Consider the following 15,965-nt stretch of genomic DNA (forward strand, 5'->3'; position numbering starts at 1 on the left):
ATATGCAAAACATGGTTATGATTTGATAGGAAATATTTGAAAAGTAATTTTAATTTGTATATCTATGACATTTAAGTCCCAGTGGACTGATCTATATTGATTCCTACATTAAGGAAATAATTCTTGCCTCTCTTTTTTTCCCTATGTTTTGGAAGTGGCCTCTAAATAGGCATTTTCTTTCTGTATTTCTATTCTGCTTGATGTACTGTTATCTTTTTGGTTGTTGATCACGTCAACAAAAGCATAATGCTCTTAAAAGACGTATCTTTTGTCAATTATAAAAATAAAAAAATGTAAGAGTCCCATCTCATATTTTATATTCTCAGAGATTCGTGTGCCTCATAAATCATAGGCCCTCAGCAAATATCTGTGCATCTATTATTTCCTGACCAGCATACAGCTGAGTTTTGGGTCAAAATGATTTTTGTACCAATAGCATATTTTCACTATTATAAGCCATTGACCTGAAATTTTACAACTATTCCAATTATGCTTTCACAAAAAGGCATTGTGTAAATTTATCAGTGTTTTGAAACATTTATGTTACCTATGATATATAATAAATTATAGAAGTACATAGAAAAAGTATTTTATAATGAGAGAAGATGATACTGTAATATAAATGACAGTGTGTGTACTCATCAATAAATGAAGATGCTAAAATATTTATTTTTCCAATATATTTAGTTCAAAATTCACAACTCTATGTGAAAGTATCTGCATTTACAACTTAAATTGCAAAATTTTCTCTATAAATTTCTGCCTTGGAAATTTGTGAAAATTTCCTAATAAAAATTGACAACACTATAATTAAATAATAATAGATACAAATGATATTTTTGATGAAATCAGATGTGTTTAATTCCTAAAATTAGAAATGGAAGTAAATTCACCTAAAAATCATATGTATATATTATATACAGTTGTATATATTATGAATGTTGGATTTCTTAATCATTTTAGAAAATTTCACTAATTTAAAATTTAATTTTAAAACTTCATTGTAAGATTATAATATAACTAAACTAATACTTGATTTTCCTAATTTTACCAACATTTTATGCCTTATATTCAAAATTTTGCCATATTAGATTTGAATAATAAATATAAGAATCTTATTATAGAAAATCTATGACGATGTTTTCGGAATTCCTGAAAATATAAAAAGAGTGCATTGCTATCATCATCAGCATATGGTGTCAACTGGATGGGTGATTGCTACCAGCACACATTAATTACTACTAAAGCCCAACATTATTCAGTAATTCAATGTTTGTGATTAGATTGAGTTTGAAACTATAAAATGAAGAATTCCCATGTTGGATTATAATATTTTTAGAAGGAAATATTTCTCGTTGATAACCATATTTTCATTGCCATATGCTTCCTTTTCCATTCCATGTTTAATAGTAAGCAGCTTTAAGCACATTATCAACATTTCTCTGGAGCCTTTGACACCTTTAAATGTTTTCTTTTTTTTTTTTAAGAAAAGGATGGAAGCATGTGGATAAGTAATCATCACATTCAGTCTGCATTAATGAAGATGATTAATATAGTAAACATTGTATCTTTTGAAATTGATAAGAAATAATGTATATGCTCTATCTAGATAATAAAGTCTGTTTCAAAAGACTTTAAAACATGTACTTAGAACTTTTCAACACTTTACACAGTACTCTCTTGTCATTTTGAAGTCATTAAGAAGTCATTCATTTTCAGAATTGTACTATTAGCTGCAGATAATACTCTGATTTTCACATTTCAAAATACTTAACACTAAAATCTCAAAATATTGATCCGTCAGATTCTTGTTCTGCTTCCCATTTTAAACTTCAAGATCTTTATAGACTTCATAAAAGCCCTAAGAAACTTTCATGATGACACTCAGTCTGATTTTAAAAACTGTAGGAGACTGATCTTTTAAGAATATTGCCATTAAAGGAGTCTCAAGGATCCTTGTCCTTGCTTTGTGCAATGTTTGGATAGAAAAATGTAGCAGGCAGGGAGGTCATTTATCGTGGGCCATTTATTGTAGGTCACTAAGTAGACTGGCAGAGCTGCAGAGTCAGGCTTGATCAATTAAACTGCTTGATAGCCTTAGCAAGAACTCAGTGCCATCAGGCAGTGTGCATCTGAAGACCTCCTACTGAACTGGACATCTTCACTGAATTTGCATCCAGTTGATAAGAAAAAGTAGATTTCAAACCACATTATTCAGCAAGTCTACTTTGTCAATTCTCTTAACCTATCACCTACCTTTTATTATCTAACACATCAGCAAATCTACTGGCTGTGGGCTGTAGCATTATCATAGAATCCAAAAACAAAGTGAGTTTTACAAATTTGCATGGTTTGTCTGCCATAAGGCTCCCGGTCTTTATAATGATCTCAATCATGAACATTCATTCATTTTAAAAACATTTAAAGGGCTGGGATTGTGGCTCAGTGGTAGAGCACTTGCCTAGAATGTGGGAGGCACTGGGATCGATTCTCAGCACCACATAAAAATAAATAAATAAAATAAAGGTACTGTGTCCAACTACAACAAAAAGAAATTAAAAAAAAATTGAAACATTTACACTGACATGTTTTATTGATCTAGAGATTTAACAGTGTATCACGTATTGTCCCATGAGGTTTCTCACTTCTTGTTAAAGTTACAAGCACTAATGTCCCCAGTCCTGCATTCCATGTTGTAGTTGTTTTACTTTAAACAAGCTTTAACAATTCTACCTACATACTCTATCACCCACATAGAGTCAGAAAAGCCCACCACAGAAAACACCACTGTGGCCGAGATTCTTGAATAAAGCCTGAGTCTGATGTATCAACTTCCTTATTGGCTAATGATCCTTGATTATTTACTTTTTAACAATCTCGGTTATTTATTTATTTATTTATTTATTTATTTATTTATTTATTTGAGAGAGAGAGAGAGAGAGAGAGAGAGAGAGAGAGCGAGAGAGAGAGAGAATTTTAATATTTATTTTTTAGTTCTCAGCAGACACAACATCTTTGTTTGTAGGTGGTGCTGAGGATGGAACCCTGGCCGCATGCATGCCAGGCGAGAGCGCTACCACTTGAACCACATCCCCAGCCCCAATCTCGGTTATAATAACACTTAATTCACCATTTGTGAGAAGGATAAAGATAAACTGGTTTCCCTTTGTAACTATAAATTACTTAAAAACAAGGAATATGGCCCTGTAAGTTCATTTTAAAGGACTTCAATTGAGGTGATCCTGGCATTTTAGCCATTTCAGAGCAACACTGGGTTTATTTCACTGCGAAATCCTCATAGGCACAGTTTCTTGTACACAGAAAGAGCTCAACAAATATCTGCTGAGCCTTGTTTTTGAGGCTTTTCTTTTTTTCTTTTTTGGTAAGCAGTAAACTAATGTGCAAATTAAGCTTTATATTTACTTTACATTGGAAAGTTGTCACAACAGCAGCTTTTCTTCACTAAACATGTGGACCACAATCAACTGGATGTCATCATAATAAAAGGTTCAAAATCTAATTTCCTTTTTGCCTGTGCTATCCACTTCCCCAGCGTCCTATTAAACCTAACAGTTATACAAACCAATGAAGGAGTTGTAATTCAGAGTGTGAATGATTATATACCTAAGAGTAAGTCACTTTAAAAATCAACAATAAGATGCTTAAAAAGAAATAACATGGAATTATTCTTTGCCATTACTATCAATAAGTGAAGGAAGGGATATGAACAAATGATTAATGACATAATATCAAATGAGAACTCTGAAGTTTGAAAAGAGTATCCACATGAGTTTCTCACATATCTTCAAAATAATACTTTCAGGGAAAAAAGGTTATCAACCATATTTCATAAATGAGGACACTTGTGGGGAGACAAGTTAACAATGTCAAAGATAAGCCTGCAATTCAGATGAAGTGTTCATGATTCTTCAATGGTCGACTCTGATATAAGTCTGCTATTACTATATTTGGGGGAATCTCCTACTACAGGAAGAGGGTGGGAGAATTAATATGGAGGGAATATGAAGAATATCATGAATGGCATTCAGGATATAACAAAGCATTCACAGATTGGGATGTATTAAAACTGTCACAAAAGTAAATATGGAGGATCTATGGTGTTCTACACCCCTTGAGATGTTAAAAATTCACCTGAGACCATTATTGGCCTATGTATTGCCAATTTAAGTGTGAGTTACTATTTCGAACTCTTTTTATGTGCCCAACCATCCATCAGTCTATTCATTCATCCATCTTCCATTCATGTAATTCAGTTTTAAAAATACATATTTACTGAAAGTCTGCATTATAATAGGCACTTTCTAGGCAGTGGTGATACCAAGGGATAAATAAGACAGAAGTGTCTTTGTTGTCAAGGAATTCATATTTTTAGTTGGGAGACAAATTAAAAATACTTAAATAAACAAGAAATGACCATTAAGTGGTAAGTACTATGAAGGGGGAAAAAAAGAATTTCAAGGAAGTTGTGTCAAGCAGTCATTGATGGCTTTCTTGAGAGGTGACATTAAATCTGATCTCTGAGTGGGAAGCGAAAGCTACCTACTATGCTACATTTATAGTATTGATTTCCCCAAAGCACTTTCAGTTCAGTAGGGAAGACACACAGAACAATAACTTTTTATTTTTTTAAATATGATATAGCCAATGATTGTGGATTGGTAGATGCACAGAGATCAATGTGAGAATGGAATGAAAATCAAGCCTTAGGTTCATGGAAAAAAAATTTCAAAAAAGAACGGGGACTACTAGCAAAGTAGAGAAGAAACATAAAACAGATACAAATGGGAAACAAGCTGGTATAATGGGGGTAGAGGCAGTTCAGTGTCACTAGACTAACATGGTTCTACAGTGGAAGTTCAGAAACAGTGTGAAGAAGTAGAGATAGTTTAGATGATTTTGCTGAAGAGATTGTTGATACCACTTAATTCTGTCACTTATGGAGAGTTTTTGAAAGATTCTAATGATGGCCACATTACCATTTATTATCGATCATACCCACTGTACCATGAAAGGGATAATTAAAAGGGAACAAACTATCACCCAAAACACATAGAAATAGCAGTTGTCTAGGTGAAAAATGATGTGAGTATAAAAGAAGAGTAAGAGTTAAAAAAATATTTAGGAGGTAAGAATAGGCAGTCCTAGTAATGATTAGTTGTAGGGTAGAGGAAGGAAATGAAGTATGAGCTTCAAAAACTGCAGGCAGCTCAGAGAATGCGCCCTTTAATCGACATTGGTCAATTGGTGTGTTTAACAAATAATAGCAGTGAACCTAATTCCTCCCTTAAAAATCTGTCAAGAGTCATTCTTATTGCTGGTTTGAACATTGTTCCATGAGTTTGTGATAACCACTACCCTGGGCCTGACAGGCTCTCTCAACCAGGTTTCAGGGACAGGACTGAAAAGTGAAAACTGTTTCTGCTCTCAAGCTGCCCTCAGTATGTTCCTGACCTGCAACTTCTATTGCTCCATAAGATGGGAACCCCTTTGCAGGGAGGAATTATATTCCTCATTATGTCTAACATCAAACTTCAATTTTAGAAGGCTTTTAGAAAGTATCTGTAGAAGGAATTAATTAAAAAAAATGTAAGCAAATGGTACGGATTACAGGTGACATCGTAACATTTTATATAATTCATTTTAAATTTTTTAAAAATCATTTTTCATCTGTACTGTCTAAAGAGTGCAAGGATACAGAGGACTTCTATGGAAATTGCGCTGAAAAAGGGGAAGTGCATTTGTTTACTAATGAAAAACAATGAGACTGAGAGTGGAGTGGATCTATTTTTCAACTACCTGCCACATGGCATTACCAGGTATTTCTGAAATACCTCTTCTTTACTCCCACAGTGGACACAGTGGTAATTTGATCAGTGCTGAGTCCAACAGTGGAAGGCAGTAGTAGAATAGAGTGGGAGAACATGACAGTTCTATATTTGTTGGCTGTGGGAACATGTTTATGCACCTTCAGTATTGGGCTTGTTTCTGTCAGGTATGACAATAACACTAAATTAATGAGTCCATTTAACATTGATTAGCAGAGGCTTTAGGCATCATTTACAGAGTCACTTAACAAAAATGCATTATCTGAATTGTCTGGGTGGACTGGAAATGCCTTCTGACCTGATACCTGCTGTTCAGACTAACACAGAATGAACAATGTCACCTGGCAGGTTGGGCTGGAGCAGCTGGGCCAGCTGGTGCCAAGCCCCAAGTGCCCTCCTCAAAGCAACTTTGCATGTGAATAAATTAGCTTCAGAATGAAGTCCTTCCCACTCTGCAAACTCATTCTTTGGAGTGTGGCAAAGAATAGTGTCTGCATTTTATTGATCTTGCAGCTGACAAGTAAGCAGGGACACAAGCTGCCTCACATCTTGCTCCTGAGTGTGCTGATTAAGCCTTTCAAATAAGTAAGATGCATGGCTGAATCTGTAACAGGAATCCACTGCTTTCATTTGCTCTATCTCAGTATCCAGACATCTTCAGAATGAAAGGATTTCAAATTAAAGCCATGTCAGAAACAAATCTCCTTTAAACATCTCCAGTCCTCCCTTTCTCTGAGCATCTCATCTTCTTATGGGAGTGAGTCCTCTGCTGGTGTTTAGCATAGTGTGATAATTGTGCTGAACATGAAGATTGGTGAATAAATTACTGATGACCTCAAATACTGCAGAAATTAATGCTGATTCAAATGTAAGCTTCCCTCTGTGTTGTCTAGACCATGCCTTGGCTTCATTTTCCTAATGTTTGTTTTATGTGAGAGCAGTCTTCAGATCAAGTTTTACATTGGTAAGGGAGGATCAAGGCCACCATCTCTCACACTGTTCCCATAAAAGGAGTCCTGAAGATTTTTTTCTCACCTAAATCGTCATGCCTTTGATCTGATTTCTCTCTAGGCAATTTTTTTTTTTTTCTAGTGTGAGGAAGTTGTATTAGAAGAGGGTCAGGGATAGAATGATGACAGGAATTTTAAAAAGGTTTCAGAAAGGTTGATCTCAGGGAAAGGCCCTGAATGTTCCAGTGTAACAGGAATGGGGAGATGGTAAAGGAAGCTCTGGGATATAGAATGCAAATGTGAAGGTGAAGGCACACACAGCCTTCCCAGTTCCCACTCATTTACACGTTTCTACAGAGCATCCTCTTAGGTGTCAGCCTTTGGTCATAGCATTGAGCGTGATCTCCCTAAAAGAACCTGGAGTAGAAATCCTAGATATTTGTTTCCCTCCATCCTGGAGACTACTTCTTTGTACCAGGGTATAAATTCAACACAGGGCCATAGCCACCTTGCTTAGGGAAAACCAGCAATTGAAAAGTTATCAATGTTGTTCAAAAACATCCATTAAGCTTATTTGGATTGCACATAAAACGTATATGCACCTTAGGAAAAAAAAAAAGTCTATTTGTATCAAATGGGCTTCTCAGTTTAGATAAATGCTAATTTTCTTCATAAACATGAAGGCTTTTTTTTTCTGTAATGTGTGGCCTGGAAATCATTTCTGCCATTCTGTTGGAAATTGTGTTCTACTAATTTTCCATATTGGAAGTCTCAGAAGGTGTCCAGGTTAAAAAATGAGAAACAACTACTTGTGCATATATTTTTTTTTCTGTTAGATGACAAACTTCTTGAAGTTATTGCCTTTGCATCATTTGTTTCCAGAGCACTTAGAACAGTGTTCTACAAACTAGCAGTTTTCAGTATTATATAGGTTAATGTAGATTAAAACAAATTACAGTATTTTGGAGTTACTTCTCTTCCTTATTTGAAACTCAATTAATCTTTTGAATATAAATATTATCACTCTAAGGATCTATCATACTTAAAAAAACCTTTTTTTGGTATGCTGAAATGCTTATAAATATGAGTCAATTCTTAGAGGTAGTGGAAATATCATGATTAGAATGAAAACTGCATTTATAATGTTACTAATTCAATTATCAGCAATCTAGCTACTTTCCTATAAAATGTGGTTATGCTTTTCTTCACACTTTGTTATCTCAATTCACTTATGATACATTATCAGTTTAAATTAATTGATTTGAATTCAGGAAGTTAAATCTATGAATAAGCTAAATTACAATAGGAAATTATCCACTATTATTTCCCCAAGCTGACTTATAAGAATATTGCTGCAGAATATCAATGTTATTTAAGTAGTAGGGCCTATGCATTCTAGTGTTCGAAGGCCATAATTCTTATTGAGATAATTCACAAAAGTCAACACAATCTAATAAGATTATCATTCTACCACAGTGAACAGTGCTCCTGGAGGACAAGAGAAGAGAGTGTTTTAGTTTGCTTAAGATGCAATTTTTTTTTTTTTTTTCAAAACAGAAGAGCATATGGGGTTTTCAAGTGCTAAGTGCACTTTTGCAGCCAGGCAAGATTTCAGTAACTTGTACTCAGGATTCCACTTAAACTGCACATCCATCTTCTACCAACTATGAAGATAACAACATGGTTTGATGAAACATTTGTCTGTATAGTCAAAAGCCTGCAATTCAAAACCAGTAGCTGTATACCTATTCTTGCTTTCTGACAAAACATATGTCTGCGCAGGAAAGAGCTAAACAGGGGTTTAATGCCAAGGTAAAATGCTAAAGAAGGGATTCAGTTGCTTGAAGAAGCATGAACTGAATATCAAATGTAAATATTCAGGCTTTGATATGCAGAAGACTCCTTTTTGTGCTTTTAAGTTATTTATATCTTTTAAGATTTTTTGGCAAATGCGTATCTGGTAAATGATATAAGGCATTTCCTCTGATGTTTTGTTATAAAGCAATATTACTGGCATGTCAGATACTGATTTTTATTTTTGAGATAAATCATAGTTTCAAATTCAATTACTAGCTCTATCTGTCTATCTTTCCCATACAATATTGTTATACTTTTCTTCACACAGGATGTCATGTCAGGGTGAGTGTGAATTCTCAGTGTTCCAGAGGTCAAAAGAAATCCAAGAGGTGAAACAGGAAGCCATTGCAGATGACAAGGTATAGCATAATGAGCCCTCTCTAATGTTAGAACATGTTGAAAACTCATGGGACAAATGATGAAGAACCAAATGGATCCTGAAAATGTGTAGAGGATGATTGGTTCATTTGAAATGTAAACACATGTATATTACATATTTCCTCTTAAAAATGTAAGGACATATTTGTTTAATTTAGAAGATAAACACATAAAACTGTACAAAGAGAGAATTAAAATTTTCTCTTTCTCTCTTTCTTTGTTTCTTTTTTTTGGGGGGCAGGGGGATGCTGAAGATTGAACCTAGGGCTTCACGTATATTAGATGTTCACCCTTCCACAGAGCTATTTGACTAAACCCACAGCCTAGGGGACTCAATGTTTTTGTAAATGATTTTTACATCTGCCCTTTAAGTCACAATCTGAGCTATTTATTTTTTATTTTAAACATATCTCTCCATATATATTTATATTCAGGATTTTCAGAATAGAGCTGGAACATAAGATAAATTTTTGATAATATTAATTTTAGAAAATGAACATGCCTACAGACAAAAAATATCACAAAGTTTCTGCATATTGTATTCATAAATGGCTTTTGTTGTCCTGAAAGGGATAATTCAGTATAGTATTTTGAATGATACTGAATGTAAAGCTGCTAACACAAAGGATATTATATTAGTTTTGTGGGAAAAACTTTCTTGGAGAATTTAATAGAGTAACATATTAATTATGAGTCTGTAGAAGTTGAGCCAGTTTATCATACATTATCTCTCATTCAACAGAGACTCATACCAGATCTGTTTTACAATGTAAAGAATATGAAATATCCTAGAGAAATAGTAAATATGACCCCTGATTCTTTTTAAACTTATAAAGTATATTAAAATAAACCTTGATATTATGTCATGTCCAAGTTAACTGCTTATTTTTCTTGGAAAACATTTGCAGAAAAAAACAGTATCTAGAATCTGTATCAACACTACTAAATAATATAGACAAGAAAAGCCACTTAAAAACCTCAAGTCTGTATTTACATTTTCAGTTGCTGAAATGAGTATGAAGTGTTAGCTATGCTGAATAAAATATACATAATGGAATAAATTGCTATTTTCTGACACATCATAATAGAATACATTACTCTATATAACTCAGCATAATTATTAAAAAGACAAACAATGTTTCTTATAAATATATTAAATATAATACAGATGCAAATTTTTAAACTATAAATAGTCCAATGTCTGCTCATTATGAAGTTGTAAATTTTGAAAAAAATTAGTCAAAATTAGAATTCTATGCTTTTTAAAAACTTAAAGAAAAGAGAACTTCATGTTTCTCTCACTTTGGAATTACAGAAAATATGAGGTTCTCCAGAAGTTTGCATCTTGTAAATGTTGAATAGCTCATCACCCTCATATGTTAATTTCTATCAGGATTCAGGAATCTGGTAAGACCATCAGCCTCAAACATTAGATATTGCATGACATTAAAACAAAATGGAGATAGGAGAATTAATTTTACTTCTGAAATAATCTTGTATAAGTGAAAATAATAGTGACTTGCTTTTCTTGGAAATAATTTTTTTGTAGTCAAGTGCTTAAAAATAGTAAGCACAGCTATTTTCTAATTTAATAATCACAAGGACACAGTAGGACATAGTGACTGTTTCTAATATAAAGAAAAGATAAATTGGATAAAAATACACAGAACTAGAGAAACAAATTCTACTTTACATTAATAAGAAAATATTTAATCAGTTGAAAAACTTTCCTCAATTACCATTAACTGTGTGAACCATAAATTGCTCAGGCAGGGGGTAAGGACAACATATCCCTCACATCTTAGTAGCTTGAAAAATTATCAGTTCATTTAAATAAAACTGGCAAAGATAAAAGAAATAATAGAAACATTCATTTTAAGTTTGGTTGTTTAAAGTTGCATGACTTCATTAGATCATAAAATTTACAAATGTAGGCAATATTTTAGGAAATAACTAAGATAATAAGTATTATGTTATGCAACTTATTAAGTCTTGGCAAATTTTCAATTGTGTCAGTTCATGGAAACTGCTCTTCATTTTAATTTTGGTTATGGGTATGAAGGTAAATATAGTTCTAGAAGTCTCCACTCTGAATAGTACTGAACACCACCAACAAAATGCCCTGCTTCATTGAAGACTGAGTTATGAAATGAAGGAGGTTTGGGTTTGAATTCCTATACCAACCCTTACTAGCTACTTGGGCTTGGGGAATTTGCTTAACGTTTTAGCAGTTTCGGATGAATCCAGTTTCCAAAATTTGCTGCACATTAGGATTACACAGGAGGCTTTTAAACATCCCAAGGCCAAGATGAATCTCAGACTGATTTAATCAAACTTCCTTGGGGTTGGAGCCAGATAACTTTATTTTTAAAAGGTCTGAATAATGCCAATAGAACACAAAGTATGTGAACTGTGGGGCTAATCATGAGTATTCCAGGGACTATAATATTCATCTCATAGATTTTTTTCAACAGGTTAGGAACAGTACAACATGACATTGACATACAATACATGACACCCAATGTGCCTAGCATGAATAGGAGCCCTGTTTATCTGTTACAAAACAAAAGTAAGAGATAAAAATTAATGGATGGTAAAATCTGACTTCTACCATAACTATCCGGAGCTCATGATTAAACAAATGCCACTGGTTTAGACAGGTTTTGCATGTATTCATTTCTTTTCAGAGGGAAATTGAAAAAAGAAATAGAACACCTATGCCCATTTCCCATGCAAAAAAAAAAGTTCTTTAATAAAAATTTAAGTATACACATAAGCAAAATTATTAATCCTGCACAGTTACTGAAAATGATCCAAAATATCATGTCACTTGCCATCTCCTTTATACGTATCCATCATCAGATGTTTCTGTCACCAAAGCATTCAAGTTGTCAGATAAAACTCATTGCCTAGGGGAAATATAAGCTATGGCTCTTGTAATGAATGAAAATGAAATGATTCTCCATAGTGTATTGCCAGACTGACTGGAAATAAAAATAACTAATTAAATAATCTCCTTTTAAAATAGGTCTGTGTCTGGCAGGCCCTTTTCTTCACTGGGACACAAAATGGGGGTCTCCTCTAGAAAAGCTCCTGTTAACCCTTTGACAAGCCAGCTTACAACTCTGAAAACACCTTTATGATCATGCTTTTCCCCTAATTTAATATCTGAGCAATTTTATCTTTAGGATAATTGTAGATGAAATTTTAGCTGCTGGCAATTTTGTTGGAATAATCAAAGAAGTCTCATTTCCTCAAGTACATAACTGAGAAAAGTAACAAGACATTTCTGCCCAAACGGAACCCCCTGGATCTCATATCTGCAGCATTGCCTTTTCTGTTTCATCCTGACTCATATGTCCAATTAACATGAGGAAAAAATGTTAATATTCATTCTTTTTTAGGTTTCCAAGGGCATAAAGAGGATATATTGGGGAAAAATAATCATGCAAAACTCATTAGCACCCAACTGACTCTTTTCATGATCCGATTGGGAGAGATAAGAAAACCATGCACATGTACTGGTTTCTTAAGGATTGTCATGCAGAGAAAGTAAAGTGAAGAGACGGTTTCAGGGGAAAAAATAACTTTGTGATAAATTCAAAAAATGCATACCTTTGCACAGTGTTTGTAAGGAGCACATGGTTTAAACACAAACAAACAAACAAACAAAACTTCAGAAAGTCAATAAAACATTCTGGTGGAGTGACTCCAGCCTATGCTCTGGGTGCATATGTGCTGAGCAATCCTAAGAACATGGATCGAACCCTCCAATTTTCTTGTTTCTTTACTGTCTTTATATAGTTGCTAAAAGTTATAGATTAAATATTGATAAATGATCCACTAATTTCTTTCTTTAAAATACTCCAAAATACCACAAATTAATGTTTTGAAATCGAGCTGTAAATAAATGTTACTGGTTAGTTATTAAATTCCATGTGTGCTTTAGCTATTTAAATGATTCTTTTTCTCATCTAGCTAGTACTGCCATACACAGTACCCATTGCCTCTTTGTTTCTCAGCTAATTCCCTCACTGATCCTATACCTTGAGTTTAGAGTAAATCTTTAGAAAATCTGACTGTTTTACTCTTCTGGTAATATTTAGTTTTTCCTGGGTTCCCATTGCTCAGAGGGTAAAGGTTATCCTCCTGGATGTTGGAAACTTACTTTCTAGCAATACCAAACTACACACCTTAGAAGAGATTTTACTTACATGGCAGAAAAAGAAATACTTTTGGCAGTTTGTGTCTCTGACTTTTTCTTTCCTCTCCAATCTTCCTCTAAGCTGAACTAATTGTTACTATTCTAAGTACAAAAAGATCCTAAGCATACTTGAAATCACAGATAGAAGCACTTGGCATTTAAGTATAATTTGATGTGAATTTCATCATGTATTTACTTAATTAATTTTATTTAAGCCTATATTTCACCTTTTCCAAACAATAGTTATATCAGGATTTTGTTTGGTGAAACAATACATTTCCCACATCTTTCATGGTGACTGTTACCAACAGTGCTCCCAAACTTTATTGAGCCATTCAATTAAGGCTCAACATAATAAAAAGTATAATCCCTTGGGGTGGTTCTGTACCTGGAAATGCATACATTATCAACTCAAACTCACTCACCCTTTTTATCTCTTTCAATATCTTTCACTCCTCCAACTGAGACAGGTAACAGCTAAATAAGCTGAATTCTTTTAGGTGAACATTCAATACATTTTCTCTGCTCCATCACCCCCTATCCTGCACTGCCCCAAAGGTATGAATCTATTTTATATCACAGACCTCCCTGGAGATTACAAATGAAGTCTATACAGAGAAAAACAAAATTGTTGGACATTTCAACATAACCTTATGAATAGTATTTTTATTCTCAGTTTTAATTGAGGCAACTGAGGCCCACCAAGGGTCAACATCCCCTCTACAGTCACAGCGCAAGGATTTGGAGTCAGGCACATTCATTACTAGTGGGTCATAACTAACAGTTTGATATGATGGGTTGGCATTCTTGGAGCAGCATATGCTTTAAGGAGTGCAGAGAAGCTACAAAAAGGGTGAATGGGATTCTTGGCCATCATGTTTATAAAGATGTAGACCAGTGGCTAGCTCATTGTGTTTCTGCTATGGCTTAGGGATTGAAGGGTCAACATAGGCTGTTACTCCTTCACCTCTGACCAAATATTCCTGGAGCCTCTTCTCTGTACAAGGCAGAGTTAAAACTTTATACTTAGTCTTTTAAGGTTAAATTCCTTTATACCTGGGAACCACTTAGTAGGACCTAGTTTAAATTTAGCATTATTTTATAACTAGAGATCCATAAAAAAGAACCATGGTAAACTGCCTTGCCCAAGGATTTCCATAGCTTTCTTCTTTCTCTCTTTAGCTTTTTATCTTCTCACTATAAAGGATGAATTTCATATGTCCTCTTATAAGAAAGCCTATTATCATTGTGCATTCTTCTCTGTTTAACAAATGCCTCAAGACCACTCGTGGAGGCAATCATTTTCAATGTTAACACATTTTAAATATGAAGTCAGCACCTGTGCAAGAATCATATCACTAGTCTAACTACGGATGAAAAGATAAATGTTTATGTATAGTTTTCAACATTACCTTATGGAGAATGCTGTGTATTAACCTAGAATTGTTTTTGAAGTTGTCAGTTTTTTTATTCTAGTAGCTTTTTATTATAGGTACACAACAATCCATAGAATGAATAAGCAAAGGCCAGTTAAACATTCATGTGCACAGAACCTTGAATTTTCCCAAGATATTTTTCTTTTTTTATGATGTTCACTTTAATCTGGATTTAAGGTTCATTATCTGTGTTAACAAATTTAAAAGTAAATGTGAGTAAAATGAGTCAATTGATTATATTTACCCTCTAAATCTTGCAATCATTTTAAAAGTCAGATTCTACTCTCAAGTCTCATAAGCATGACTAATTAATAACCTGAATTATTAACTGAAACATGATTTTTGTGGGTTTTAACTTCTATCATGTACTGTCTGGTTAAGGTAGAATACTAAAAAAAAAAAAAATTCACTTCAGTCAGTAATAAAAGCAGCCTTGTTGAAAATATACTTGGCTAGCCAGCTCCTGAAATTTCAAAAACTGTATGTACTGTTACATTCTTGTGAGTAGAGAGGCTGTGACTAGAATGTAAAACAGTGGTTCCTTTTTACTTCTATGTTGCTAAAAAGTGTCAGACTAATATTATAAATTTTCTAATATTTTTCTTTTTAAACTTCAGTTTAAATTTGGATTCAATTAATCTAGTTGTCTCTTCATATGTTTAAATAAATGACAGTCTGCTTCCATTTTTAAATCAATTAAAGTAGATGAAAGCAACTCTCTAGAGAATTGTTATTAAACTAAAAAAAATCTTAGTTACCCACTCAGCTGACCAAATTTGTCAAGTGTCCAAATTTTTTCATTTAGTTATTTTAGGTGTTGTGGAGTGGAGGACAGTAAATACATTGAAGAACAAGGCCTCTTCCTGAGCATGATGAGATCTGAAAGAGATCTGTGCTTCAGACAGAGTGGCACACACTGCGAAAGAAGGAGTGACTCAAGTCAATGTCATGTACATTGTTGTTGGTGGTGTGTTGCAGGTGGTGGATTTAGCAGATTTCATTTCAAAAGGAAAGGAAATTAAAACATTAATTTTGTGTTTTCCAAGTGCTCTTTTAAAGATATCTATTGCTTTTTTAATCAGAAAAAAAATTATAAAGAAAATATTAAAGGGCCATTCAAAACAAGGGTCCCTTAGCAATTCTCCAAGTGAAGCTCTCACACTTCACAAAGTAGCACAGAGATACTCACTAGAAATTACTGGGTGTGAACTGTACCTTAGAAAAAAAACTCCCCTCCCATTACATTCATTTATCAATTTCATTGAACAAAATTTTCATATTATTTTGCAATATT

The 15,965-nt window shown here is 33.7% G+C and overlaps 1 protein-coding gene across 2 annotated transcripts in view; it reads right to left on the minus strand.

Moving 5' to 3' along the window:
* Positions 1 to 15,965, minus strand: part of Edil3 (EGF like and discoidin domains 3) — a 399,196-nt gene that overhangs the window by 142,200 nt on the left and 241,031 nt on the right. The window lies entirely within an intron of this gene.

Source organism: Urocitellus parryii, chromosome 1, assembly GCF_045843805.1.
Source record: "Urocitellus parryii isolate mUroPar1 chromosome 1, mUroPar1.hap1, whole genome shotgun sequence".
NCBI classification, from domain to species: domain Eukaryota; kingdom Metazoa; phylum Chordata; class Mammalia; order Rodentia; family Sciuridae; genus Urocitellus; species Urocitellus parryii.